The following is an 11,320-nucleotide window of genomic DNA, read 5'->3' on the forward strand; positions in this document are numbered from 1 at the left end:
CCTTGGGAACTGAGATGTTACGTCCCTTGTGCCTGTAGTTACACTGGCTCACTCACTCAAACCGGAACACAACAATACAGAGTACTGCTGTTTGCTGGTAGAATATCTGATGATTGGGTGGTATCTACCCAGACAGTCTTGCACAAAGGCCTACCACAAAGTGAACTTAAAAAAAAAAACAAACGTGTTCGTCCGTTTGTTACCTTTGTTTGACTTTAACCAATGTTTTATAACATTTTGCAGACTAGTTATGTTACGTAATACATTCACAATTAATTGTGTAAAGTTATTTGATATGTAATCAAGTCGTTAAAAATTGTCGTCGTCGTGAAAAGGTCGCATATCTCATGCTGAATAAACTATAAGAGAACTAAAAATGTATGAAATAAAAGATGTAAATTGTATATACCTGCATTTGTTTTATGATACAGGTATGTGGCCGAGCAATTGGGCTACCGGATGGTAAGCGGTCACCGCCGCCCATAGACAATGGCGCTGTAAGAAATATTAATCATTCCTTAAATCGCTAATGTGGTACCAACCTTGGGAATTCAGATATTATGTCCCCTTTCCCTGTAGTTAAAAACCTTTTGCCTTGACTTTGGAATTAAGCCCGAAATTGGGTATCTGGAGCTGAAAATGTATCTACTAGACCAAGAGTGCAGTCAAATAAAAAATACATTTGATAACATCTTGAATTGACTCGTCTGACGTCAGTACGAAATTATATAGTGCAGATTATTTTTAGAAAAATGATTCATATGTAGGTTAAGTCCCTAAAAATAAAATTTAGCCTTGAATTCATGAAATGTCAAACTAAAAATACTACAAGTACCCACACGACGATATGCAAAGGTTATATTTAATGTTTCCCAACACCCACATATTAAAATAAATGAAAATAATTTATATATAATTTTAAAGCAGTATCACTCAACCGGTTGAGCCGAAAAAAAAAGAACAATTATTTTACTTCGTCGATGTTTGCTATGTATTCGTTCCTGAAACTTCAGTGAGTTGTTTTACATACACTCGAGAAAGTCAGACAAAAAATGTTATTTTTTTATACTTTTGCTTTACCATAAACGTTTTTGTCGAGTCTTCATAAATCAAAACGAATAGTTAATATTATAAAAATATAACATTACCCAACGAGCTTGCTAAAACTTATCATAACTTTGTTAAATTAATTTATAACAAAGTATTATGATGCCAGCACACGTCCACATCGTACGACTGACATAGGGAAAGACCACAAACTAATTATATGAAGTGTCCTAAACACTAAACAAATGTTTGTATGAAATCCGTTAAAAGTTTGTGTATAGTTCTCTGAAATATTACAAAGTACTTTGTTCATTATTAAATGTAGGTATAGTACTATACTTACTTGTTCTACTTATCTAAACTATTACATAAAACTATAAAATTGTTTGTTTGTACGTACTAATCTCAGGATTTCCCAGTCTAAAGTCGTGTTAGGTAAACTATTCATTTTAAAACAATATACATGGTATAAACATTATAAACATCACGCTATGAGCCACGTAGGCAAAGCAGTAAACGCTTTACGTGGTAGCGCTTGTCTTTAAGATATTGGGAAAGCAAACAGTCTGCCTAAACCTAACCTATCCTAAATCAGTTTTCATAGATCTACAAACTGTAATTGAAAAAATTAATAACCTATTGTATTAAAGTATGTTTTATATACAAGAATTATTTAATTAAATATCTCTTTAACTATTGGGTGCAATATAGTGATATATATTTTTTTTAATTTATGTTAATTTATAAATAGGTCTTAAAAATTTTAACTTGGTGGTTGGGCCTTGTGCAAGTTTGTCTGGGTAGGTACTACTCACTCATCAGATTTTATACCACCAATTAACAGTACTCAGTATTGTTGTGTTCCAGTTTGAGGGGTGAGCGAGCCAGTGTAACTACAGACAAAAGTGACATAATATCTTAGTGACCACTTGCCAGGTGGCCCATATGCTCGTCCACCAAACGATACCATAAAAAACTGTATTAATTGTAAAAAAAATAAATGAGTTTTGTGGTAAATTACGATGTGTATACTTGAAGTAGGTATTTTATTATCGTCAGTAGTGGGTTGAATAGTGTTAAAAATTTAAAGTGTTGCACAAATACATAATATTTAATAAGAAACGTATATAAATAACATCTAAAAGGAAAGGTTTCCACAATCGTGAATTTATACAAACATTCGTCATATAGGTTTTACAAATAGAACAATCATTTTCATATATCAGTGATTATGATCATTTAACAACAAAACGAACAGTTACAACAATACATGACAGAAGTAGAACGATACAAGCGTTTAAATTTTGTAACTTTGCACTCGATTTCCAAATTTAAATTCTACTCACATTGCCAAAGAATTTTCATTAAAAAAAGGCTAGGACGAGACCTTCGAATCGGATTTCTAAATATTCTAGTATGCATTGGAGTAAAGAGTACTTACAAATATTAATGCTATTGCCTTGATCAATCAAAAAAATAGAATAGTACCCGAAGGCGTGGACCACACCTCTAATAGAGATCTGTTTATTTATGAAAGAGTAAGTATACTATTTTATTTTTAAGCCACTTTAATTCTGTGCTAATTTCAAGTGTTCATTTCATCTGCAAGAAAAAACGTCCTCTAAATATGCTCATTATATTTGCTTAAAAAGTCTTAAGTTTTATAACTACATTAAAAATCTTTTGTTCGTCGTCAAAAACGAGTGAAGTTTATGCGGAATAAAAGAACAAAAGGACTTCTAGATTTGCTATTTAAATGATAATAGTTCTTTAATGGTGAAGTTAGACTTAATAAAACTTTAACACCACGTTTAGGAGATACTCGTGCCACGATTGTGTAGTATGTTGTATAGACTAACTTATAAGTCTGAACATCCTGGCGCTTTAGCTGCAAATCCTCAAAACCAAGGAATTCACAGTAGCAGGATATTCGTATTAGCAGAATTAGAAGAACTACGATGATCTCTTTGCAATCCTGGAAATCCTAAAACGCAAAGAAGTCGGGCCTGGACCTGGAGCCGGTAAGGTTTTTAGATCAAATTTATCACGTTAGGTAAGTGTTTGCAGACACATTTTTGCAGTACAATTTATGCGCAGTAAACTTGGTTAGTTTTCTTTGAGAATGGCCGCCATGGGCGGAATTTGTCATGAGGACATCATGATATTTATTTTTAGAACCTTATCAAAATAATTATTTTAGATACTAATACGTTATAGATATATCTGTGATATGAAAATTATAACTTATTTTATATATTATACGCATCTATTAAGTTTATTTTATACAGTTTTTGTTGACCTTTGTTAAGATTTTTTTTAAATTGAACATCGCACAGTATGTAGTCTCCCAAACGTATCAGATAATTGCACCCAAAAAAAAAATACAAAGTGGTATTTACAAATTTAAATATGTTATGAAATAAGTCTAACCAATTAAATCAACTAAAATAAAATAGTAAGAGATTTGTTTATTGGAAACAATCTTACAGGCACAACCTACACTAATTGTGATTATAATTTTTTAATTAATTGGATATTTTCAATTAATGTACTATGAACATTGATTTATTTTTAATTATTTAGTATAACAATATAAGGGTTACAAGTTGTGTGCTCCTTCAATTATAAGAGAACACAGCATGCACTATTAAGCAAAAAATATATACATAACAGTAAACATCAAATATACATAAGAAACAGCTTATTAATTAAAGATTTAATTTGTTAGTTTAAAAGTTTAGTGAGAAACACTCTGAATTTGGACAAGCTGTAACGATGAATATCGAGGTCATAATTATTCCTAGAAAGTGTGTTATATTGTCTACAGAGCCTTGGAATAGCAGCGTTATGTCCTAAGTTTGATTGAAATGTCCGAATATTAAATAGTTTATATGCTTTTATACGGAGTGTGCGAGAAGGAGCATTAACTTGAATCTTTTGTAGCAGATTACTACAATTTATAGCTACATGTATTATTTTGTGCAGAAATATAAGATCTGTAACATTTACATTATTGACTACGCTAATTTAATTTATTAGAATAATTCAATGTAATAAAATTACATAATTCTTTGTAATAATATGTGATATATATATTTTTTTAAATATTTTCATTTTATTTAAAAATTGCATGAAAGTAGACTGTGTTTTGTAATACGAGTATTTCACGAATAAAATTGAAAGTGAAACGGTTGAAACAGACACATCTCGGAGCTTAATCAAAGACAAGGCCTCAGAATTTGGCTTTTGGAGTAAGAAAATTGGAGCGGCAATTTACAAGGGAAATTGAATTTTACCTCAACTGGATACAGTTTAATTTCGTGTGACAATTGGATCGAGTATCTTTTGTAATGCCAGTGTTTTGTCTCTAAATCGGACTAAACCGGACATAGAGTGAAATGTTCGGGCATTTTCGTCAAATTGCTATCGAATATTCGATATTCCATTTTCATGCGTTTCATTTTGTGAGTCGGACTGCTTTTCGAGTAATGAGTAACAAGGACAGATGTATTTTTGAATACGTCGATATAAATTAGGTGTCAAGCTGTCAACTTGTATGCACAAGTTCATATGCAGTTGCGGTTTATCAATTTGGATTTAATATTTAAATAAATATTTTTAGTAATATTCATTTGTCGATACTACTATTGTAAGTTCAAACTCCCATTCCAGAGTATCTTCTAATATTTCACCACTACAAGTACTTGAATACACTATTTAATCGACAAATAAGCTTCTGTAGAAACCTAAATGAACACGGATTCGATAATCGGAGTGTGTTTACTGTTAATATTATCAAAAACTTAGATAATTCACATGTTTTTTTTTTTATTATTGAAATACCTTAACTTGGTGGTAGGGCTTTTTGCAACCCTGCCTGGGTAGATAACACCCAGGGCTGGTTTTATAACGACTTTTCTTTGTTTTTAAGGCATTTTGTGGAACGAAAATCGATTTTTTAAATTTGGACCGATAATAATTATTATTTTAACATTGATGAATAATCAGTGTTTAATTGTTTTTATAAATTTATTTAAATAAATTTTTGAAGTTGCATTTTTGAGTAATTTTTAAAAAAAGCTAAAAAACGTAATAACTCAAAGATGGTTCACTTTTGCATCATACATATGGGGATTCAAATTATCGCAAAAAGTCACCCCTATTACCTCCTAACGGTAATACGTCGAATTAACAATAACCCTGTATAAAAAACATTATAATTTTGACAAAGAACGATAGAAGATTATTACGTATAGCGAGTTTTAATTTTAATTGCTTAACATATTTTATTGTATTAAGCTAAAAGTTGTTATGTATGAACTACAAAACACATAAATATATTTAAATTTCCCAAAAGGTTTGTAACGAAACGTACGTACACTGAATTATTATGTTTATTTGAATTTAAAACTAAAATTATTCTCTACATAAGTAAACTATTTATAGAACAAAATACTAAAATTTAAAGTATATTTGTTTTACTGATTTCAAATAAAAAGTACACACTAGTCATGTTTACCGTCTGTGTTGTTTGATAACATAACAAAACACTAAAAATATTTAACTTCTCACACTAATCTATATCTATACATATAATAAAATCGTAACTGATGGAAACCTGTACATAGAAGATATTCGAAAAAAAAAAATAGTACTGGGAGTATTTATTTACGCATTTTTCGTTTATTCGAATAGGTAATAGATTTCATTAATAATTATATTGTTTGTTAAAAATCTTCGCTAACAATAATTAGTTTAGACTTATAAAATATTATTTTAGTTGAATAGTAGAATATATTATAGGTTAAAGCACTACGTGTAATATCATTTAATATATACTATGCAGTTAGACAAATACACCATAACTTTTTATTACTACAAGATTAAATTGTAAATTTAAAATGTTTGGTTGTTTATTGTTTGATTTTTATGTTGGCAAAGCACTAAAATCTATCAAAAAAAAAATAAAACATAATCCATTTTGGGAACTACAATGCCACGACAGACTCAAATATACACAGATATGTCAACCATATAAACTTCAAAACCACTACTTTTGAGTCAAACGGAGTCGCGGGCACCAGCTAGTCCTAAACAACTTTAAGCATGTAATATTTTTGTTGTAATATGACATATCGTTTAAAATTTATTCGTAAATACTTACAATGATTGACTAAATTTTAAATCTGATACGAACCGAAATATCATTAATGTGTTGTAATAATTAATTCCGTTCGTTCGTTCATTTGAGTGAATTTGTATCAATAACGTAATACATTTCTTAATAATGAAGAGTCTTGACCCGACAAAGGAACCGTAGTTCAATTATGAAGAGCTACTAGAAATCCGTTGGAGAAAACCATCTCGACTTTTTAATTAATAAATCGTAAAACTGTAATTGTCAGCACTCTAAGTTGAGTTTAATGGTTAAAGTTTTCACAGCTAAAATAATTTTTAATTTCAAACAACAAACCCATTTGGGGCCTCGCTAAACAGCAATATAATTACTACCTACTTACTATTACAGTCCGGCTTGGACTGTGTGTGAGTGAGCCAGTGTAACTACAGGTGCAAGAGACATAACATCTTAGCTCCCAAGGTTGGTGGCGCATTGGTGTAATGAAAGGAATGATTATTATTTCTTACAGCGTCAATGTCTATGTATATGAGCGGTGGTGACCACTTACAATCAGGTTGCCCCATCATCTTTTTGCCGTCCGCATATGAATTATAAATAAAAAATACAGTTTATACTTTATGTATTAATAAATGGATTGTTCGTTTTAGTTGTCTACACGTTAAATAACGAGTGTAAGCAGGACTTTAAAAATTGTGAATCGATGTAATTTTTACCCAAAAATATTTGAACGGTTTTGGATGAAAAATTAAACATTTTAATATATTTAAGTGACAAGATTAGACTAACAAAAATCTAGACTGAGGAAATACAGAAACTTTAAAACTCGATTCATCTTTCTCTTATGAATAACTTATAACATAACATAACAAACGCAATATTTAATTTTATTAATAGCAGAAAGGAAGACGGAAAACTAGGGCAGCTAAGTTGTCGCCTCCGGCCATATATATTGGAGTAATAAAAAAAAAAATCCTAACATTGTGAATACGCCTCCGACGATAATACGTCCAAGACATTATGTCGATTGTCAATACAAGCTAAGACTATAACCGGAACAAATCAATACTAAGCATTGATTTCTTACAGTATTGCACTATAATAATATCTGTTATGGTATTATTATAACTTAAGACTATTTGTGTCTGTTTGAGGCATCTGATTGGTTAATGAAATCGTCACACATGCGGATTTAAATACATATATTCAATATTTGGTTGTATGTGTGTGTTTTTTTTTAATCATGATTAAAATTATGTTTTTTTTTTTGTTTTGTTTGTTTATTCCTTTGATTGTTACTGTAAGAAATGATTTTATTGTTTAACAATGACTACGAGCCAATTTAATTGCAGAAAATATACTGCTCACTTTGATTGAACACTCGGAATCCACCGAATACAACTAACATAAAATTTATTTAATAAAAAAATTTCACATCTATTATACGTATTGTCCAAATAACTACTACTTAAGAATAAAACAAGTTTGTATTGTATCAGGACACACATCCTATAAAAACTTATTTTCCCTGCTCATGTCCCAATCTATTTGGGGTCGTTGCAGCTGTTACAGAGATAAACCGGAACAAACAAACAGACAGACAAAAATTATAAAAAAATATATTTTGGTATATGTACCGTATACACATACATATGCATTTAGTAAAAAGCGGTTATTTTAATATTACAAACTGACTCCAATTTTATTATATGTATAGATGTGAGCGTGTAGCTAAAATTATAATAACAATACTAAAACCCTAATACCGGTTAATAAATGAAACCACGATAATTAAGTTCTAAATTCAAATGAACCAATGTGAAAATTACCTTTTTCGCATTAAACTATATTGGTTTCGAAAGCAATGACCAATTTACATCAGAGATATTAACGTGTTAAAAATATTATAATTTAAATCAAACGTGCGGTGTGCCAGCGATGTGGGTTAATCCATTTTTCGATCGGTTATCGCTGACACGCGTAACAATTACAGCATATTTCCACGGTTTTACTTAATCCCAATATAACCTATACATACACATACTATATGCACATATTAGTACATCGGGGTATAGAGCCTCTTCGTGGGAAGTTACAGCATAATATCATGGTCATTTTAATTTTTGTACACATAATTGTTTATACAACTGGGTCGGTTTAAAATTGACCTCATTGGAATTGATTAAAATAAATAATTCCGATAAATCTTAATCGAAGTATATACCAATGTACATGTGTTTATTTTATTTGGTTAGCATTAGCATTATTAGCAGCCTGTAAATTTTCCCACTGCTGGGATAAAGGCCTCCTCTCTCTTTGAGGAGAAGGTTTTGAGCATATTCCACCACGCTGCTCCAATGTGGGGTGGCGGAATACACATGTGGAAGAATTTCGTTGAAATTAGACACATGCAGGTTTCCTCACGATGTTTTCCTTCACCGCCGAGCACGAGATGAATTGTAAACACAAATTAAGCACATGAAAATTCAGTGGTGCCTGCCTGGGTTTGAACCCGAAATCATCGGTTAAGATGCACGCGTTCTAACTACTGGGCCATCTCAGCTCTTTTATTTGGTTAAGAAGCTAGTAATATCCTGTGGCTCAGTTGTGGGTTGAGGCTCTTCTCCTTTTAAGAGTAATGTGTTCAGTTTATTTGTCTTCTTTTATTTTAAATATATTTTTTGTAATTCATGTAAAACTGTCTGAAGTTGAAGTCAGCCCCACGTACTTCTATGTTTGATGTAATTTTACAATAATCGAAGCTGTCACGGGACGTACGGCAGATGTGAAACATCAAAATAGATGCTTACTGAAATAATTTGTTTGAAAAAATACATATTAAGACATACTTTTTCTTGATATAGGCAGGTGGACAGACGAATCGGCCACCTGAATGAAATGCTCACAACCACCCATAGTCATTGGCGATGTAAGAAATATTAACCATTCTTTTAATTACAAATGCTCCTTATGTTCCTTGTACCTGTAGTTACACTGGCTCACTCACCTCTTCAACTCAATTCAAATTCCGTTATTAAATAAAGAAGCATGACTCTTATTTACTGATAGTCAAATTAAATACTAGCACCGATTCCGAAAAGGAAAATGAGAAGAACCGGCGAAAGAAACTCAGCGGGTTTTTTTTTATTAACTTTCATACCGGAACGCAATAATACTAAGTATTGTGGTAGAATATCTGATAAGTGGGTAGTATCTATCCAGACGGGCTTATAGAAAAAGCCGTTATAGATATTTGCCGGAACAAACAGACAGATAGACAGACAAAAATGGAAAAATATGTTATTTGGATATACATATGTACCATGCTTACCTACATATGCATTAAGTAAAAAGCGCTTATTTTAATATTACAAACTGACACTGCAATTTTATTATATGTATATATTTCCAATCAATATACTCGTAATTTCAATCCCGGAAAACAGAGAGATTCCGAATGAATAGTCATAATACTTTATATCTACAACCGATGTCCACGCGAACTCGTGTCAAACCGCAATCAACAATTATAATGGCTCACCTCATTCTGTAATGGCTCAGAATATTCCGTTACGGCTCAAAACTGTTCGTAAACGGCTCAAGCCACGGTTCACGCATTCATTTGCGTACAAATATGTTAATACCTCTGGGCTGTTTAATCGCATTACACGGAAAAGGCCACTTAGATTTCGTTTAATACAAGCGATAATGCATTGTGTAATTGATTCAGTATTATCGTCAAATATTCCTTCTTAATTAATGAAGTATTATAAAGACATCCTCGACAGCTAAAATTAATAATATTATGGATAATCCTTTCATTATAAAGTTATTAATATTTTTTACATTTCATTAACAGCCTGTTAATTTCCCACTGCTGGGCTAAGGCCTCCTCTCCCTTCGAGGAGAAGGTATGGAGCATATTCCACCAAGCTGCTCTAATGCGGGTCGGTGGGATTTCGTTGAAATTAGACACACGCAAGTTTCCTCACGATATTTTCCTTCAACGAGCACGAGATGAAATAATAAAAACAAATTAAGCACATGAAAATCCAGTGGTGCTTGCCTGGGTTTGAACCCGAAATCATCGGTTAAGATGCACGCGTTCTAACCACTGGGCCATCTCGTTATATATAACATGTTATACTATAATATTAGAGAAATGCAATTAATTGTTTCAACAACTCAACCTTAAAACGTTTTCAACGCAGAGGTCGAAAATGTTTAAAGAAATACTTATTAACGAATCAAAGTCGTAATTGTTTTAAGCTTATTACTATAAAAACAAATTTTATCAACATATATGCCTAAAATACTACACACCATACAGACACTAAAACGTACCTGAGCTGAGCTCTTGCCTCTTTCTATTTTAAATATGTATATACAAAGTCACTTCTTTTAACATTTATTCCGATACGTGCTTTTTATACGATATGTTTTTCTTTTAAAAACACTAGCTGCCCGTCCAAATCCATACGAGTAAAATAAGGATTTTATACCGTGCATTTTTTTTCCAATGAAATGTATATACATTCGCAAACCGATATTTTCCTCCGTATAGATCAATTCACTAGAGCTCGCCACTCTACGTAAAATTATTACATTTATACAAATTAAATTATATTTGTATAAATATATTTTTTTCTGTCTTTACCCTTAGTCGTATCACACACTAAAACATCTTGTTATCAAGAGCGTCAATCACTCATAATAATACACGCTGTTAAAGATTTAATGAGGGGCGCGCCTTTGTCAGTGAATAGATTTATACAGTTCAATGGGTACTTTAATAAGAATTTAAAATAAATGAATGTCGCATATCAAGCAATTGTACGTACCTTCTTATGATAACTAGCATCTATCCCTAAAAAAATTCAAGCATTCAAAAATAAAAGAGCAGAACGGTTATTTTACTTTTGATTTATTATTTGAATTTATTAAGTATAACAACACGTGAAACAAATTAAAATTTGTGAATTCAGACTGGCCTAGCTAATTTTTTCAAATGATAACAAACATCTATCCCTACAAAATCCCAAGGAATTCTAGCAATTTTTGATTATTATTGATGTACTTGATGTACTTATATGAAAAATAAACTTAATATTAACACTTATAATACGTTGTACTCAG

Source organism: Vanessa atalanta, chromosome 22, assembly GCF_905147765.1.
Source record: "Vanessa atalanta chromosome 22, ilVanAtal1.2, whole genome shotgun sequence".
NCBI classification, from domain to species: domain Eukaryota; kingdom Metazoa; phylum Arthropoda; class Insecta; order Lepidoptera; family Nymphalidae; genus Vanessa; species Vanessa atalanta.